The sequence below is a fragment of the Cervus canadensis genome, chromosome 12 (assembly GCF_019320065.1).
Source record: "Cervus canadensis isolate Bull #8, Minnesota chromosome 12, ASM1932006v1, whole genome shotgun sequence".
NCBI lineage: Eukaryota > Metazoa > Chordata > Mammalia > Artiodactyla > Cervidae > Cervus > Cervus canadensis.
Genome location: NC_057397.1, coordinates 34,977,719 through 34,981,476, shown reverse-complemented (window position 1 = coordinate 34,981,476; position 3,758 = coordinate 34,977,719). Strand labels below are relative to the sequence as shown.

Below are 3,758 nucleotides of genomic sequence, written 5' to 3'. Positions count from 1 at the left end.
GTTGCTTCCATGTCCTGGCAATTATAAACAGTGCTGCGATGAACATTGGGGTACATGTGTCTCTTTCAGATCTAGTTTCCTCGGTGTGTATGCCCAGGAGTGGGATTGCTGGGTCATATGGCAATTCTATTTCCAGTTTTTAAAGGAATCTCCACACTTCCATAGTGGCTGTACTAGTTTGCTTTCCCACCAACAGTGTAAGAGGGTTCCCTTTTCTCCACACCCTCTCCAGCATTTATTGCTTGTAGACTTTTGGATAGCAGCCATCCTGACTGGCGTGTAATGGTACCTCATTGTAGTTTTAGTTTGCATTTCTCTGATAATGAGTGACGTTGAGCATCTTTTCATGTGGAAAAACATCTATTTGAAGATAGAAGAACTTGGGAGCAAAGTTTATTGTAAGATGTTTATCAAATCCAGTGCCCTGTATTGTTGTTTTTCAGTTGCTTGGTTGTATCCAACTGCAGCTCCATGGATTGCAGCATGCCAGGCTTTCCTGTCCTTCATGATCTCCTGGATCTTGTTCAAACTCATATCCATTGAGTCAGTGATGCCATCCAACCATCTCGTCCTCTGTTGTCCCCTTCTCCTCTTGCCTTCAATCTTTCCCAGCATCAGGACCTTTTCCAATGAGTTGGCTCTTCGCATGAGGTGGCCAAAGTATTGGAGCTTCAGCTTTAGCATCAGTCCTTCCAGTGAATATTCAGCATTGATTTCATTTAAGATGGACTGGTTTGATCTCCTTGCTGTCCAGGAGACTCTCAAGAGTCTTCTCCAACATCACAGTTCAAAAGCATCAATTCTTTGGCACTCAGCTTTCTTTATAGTCCAACTCTCACATCCACACATGAGTACTGGAAAAACCATAGCTTTAACAATACGGATCTTTGTTGGAAAAGTAATGTCCCTGGTTTTTCATATGCTGTCTAGGTTTGTCATAGCTTTTCTGCCAAGGAGCAAGCATCTTTTAATTTTATGGCTGCAGTCACCACCTGAAGTGATTTTGGAGCCCAAGAAAATAAAAACTGTCACTGTTTCCATTGTTTCCCTGTCTATTTGCATGAGGAAATTTTTTTTTTCACCATTGAGCCATCAGGGGAAGCCCCAGAAGTTCTCTGAACCCCTTCAATTAAGGTTTTTATGGAGGCTTCATCACTAAACAGGTTTTCACCAAAAAGAGGAGGTTTTCACTGAAAAGAAAACTCCATTTCTCTCTCTCTTGGTACTGTTTCTGTTGCCCAACGTGGGTTTTTTCCCCACACTGATCATAAGGCAAGGTGTGGGGGAAGCACAAAGATTCTGTGACCTCTCTAGGTGGCCCATTCTCCAAGTCATCAACTCAAAAGTTCTCTTTGTTTTGTCATTCAGTCGTTAAGTCCTATCCAACTCTTTGCGACCCATGGACTGTAGCCTGCCAGGCTCCTCTGTCCATGGGATTTCCCAGGCAAGAATCATGGAGTGGGTTGCCATTTCCTTCTCCAGGGGTTCTTCCCGACCCAAGGATTGAATCCACATCTCCTACATCTCCTATATTGGCAGGCAGATTTTTTTTTTTTAAACAGTGAGCCATCAGGGAAGCCCCAGAAGTTCTCTGAACCCCTTCAGTTAAGATTTTTATGGAGGCTTCACTACATAGGTGTGATTGATTAAATCGTTAGCCATTAGTGATTAACTCAGACTCCAGCAGCTTCCACCCACCCCCACCCCACTCTTTCTGGAGGTGGGGTCAGGAGTGGAGGGGCATGCTGAAAACTCCAGCCCTCTAGGGAAACCAGCCTTCTACCTACCTCCCCTATCCTTAGGGGCTGTCCAAAAGTCAGGTCATTAACATAAACACTGGTGTGGTGGTAAGGGACTTATGAATAACAAAAGATGCTCCTTCCACCTTATTGCTCTGAATCTGTTTGGGAGCCAGGGATGAAGAACAAAATATATTCTTATTCAATCACAATATTACCATGGCAGAGTATTCAATTAGTGGTTTTTGGAAGGAAGGAAGGGAGGGAAAGAAAGTGGAAAGGAGGGAGGGCTGGCAGGTGGCAGCATCTTTAGATACCAGGAAGAGAACACTGGTTTGAGCATTATCTCAAAAAAAGAAAAAATGGTGCTACTGAAGATGAAGCTATATCTAATCCTCTTTCCTCATCTCTTTCATGAGGATTATCACAGCTAACTTGCATTTGTTTGTCTGATATAAAGAAAGAAAGTGAAGTCGCTCAGTCATGTCCAACTCTTTGTGACTCCATGGACTGTAGCCTACCAGCTTCCTCCGTCCATGGGATTTTCCAGGCAAGAGTACTGGAATGGGTTGCCATGTCCTTCTCCAGGAGATCCTCCCAACCCAGGGATTGAACCTGGGTCTCCTGCATTGTAGGCAGACGCTTTACCGTTTGAGCCACCAGGGAAGTCCTTGTTTGATATAAATATACATCAAATCAGATAATACCTGTGGTGTAAGTACTTTTAGAACTAACACCCAAAAAAGATGTCCTTTTCATTATAGGGGACTGGAATGCAAAAGTAGGAAGTCAAGAAACACCTGGAGTAACAGGCAAATTTGGCTTTGGAGTACGGAATAAAGCAGGGCAAAGGCTAATAGAGTTCTGCCAAGAAAACGCACTGGTCATAGCAAACACCCTCTTCCAACGACACAGGAGAAGACTCTACACATGGACATCACCAGATGGTCAACACCGAAATCAGATTGATTATATTCTTTGCAGCCGAAGATAGAGAAGCTCTTTACAGTCAGCAAAAACAAGACCAGGAGCTGACTATGGCTCAGATAATGAACTCCTTATTGCCAAATTCAGACTTAAATTGAAGAAAGTAGGGAAAACCACTAGACCATTCCGGTATGACCTAAATCAAATCCCTTATGACTATACAGTGGAAGTGAGAAATAGATTTAAGGGACTAGATCTGATAGACAGAGTGCCTGATGAACTATGGATGGAGGTTCATGACGTTGTACAGGAGACAGGGATCGAGACCATCCCCATGGAAAAGAAATGCAAAAAGGCAAAATGGTTGTCTGAGGAGGCCTTACAAATAGCTGTGAAAATAAGAGAAGTGAAAAGCAAAGGAGAAAAGGAAAGATATTCCCATTTGAATGCAGAGTTCCAAAGAATAGCAAGGAGAGGTAAGAAAGTCTTCCTCAGCGATCAATGCAAAGAAATAGAGGAAAATAATAGAATGGGAAAGATTAGAGATCTCTTCAAGAAAATTAGAGATACCAAGGGAACATTTCATGCAAAGATGGGCTCAATAAAGGACAGAAATGGTAGGGACCTAACAGAAGCAGAAGATATTAAGAAGAGGTGGCAAGAATACACAGAAGAACAGTACAAAAAAGATCTTCATGACCCAGATAATCATAATGGTGTGATCACTCACCTAAAGCCAGACATCCTGGAATGTGAAGCCAAGTGGGCCTTAGGAAGCATCACTACAAACAAAGCTAGTGGAGGTGATGGAACTCCAGTTGAGCTATTTCAAATCCTGAAAGATGATGCTGTGAAAGTGCTGCACTCAATATGTCAGCAAATTTGGAAAACTCAGCAGTGGCCACAGGACTGCAAAAGGTCAATTTTCATTCCAATCCCAAAGAAAGGCAATGCCAAAGAATGCTCAAACTACCACACAATTGCACTCATCTCACACACTAGTAAAGTAATGCTCAAAATTCTCCAAGCCAGGCTTCAGCAATACGTGAACTGTGAACTTCCAGATGTTCAAGCTGGTTTTAGAAAAGGCAA

The 3,758-nt window shown here is 42.8% G+C and overlaps 1 non-coding gene across 1 annotated transcript; it reads right to left on the bottom strand.

The window, feature by feature from the left end:
- Positions 1-2,333: 2,333 nt before the first annotated feature.
- TRNAC-ACA lies at positions 2,334-2,405 on the bottom strand. Its single transcript has one exon. It is a non-coding gene; the product is annotated as a tRNA-Cys (tRNA).
- Positions 2,406-3,758: the final 1,353 nt, after the last annotated feature.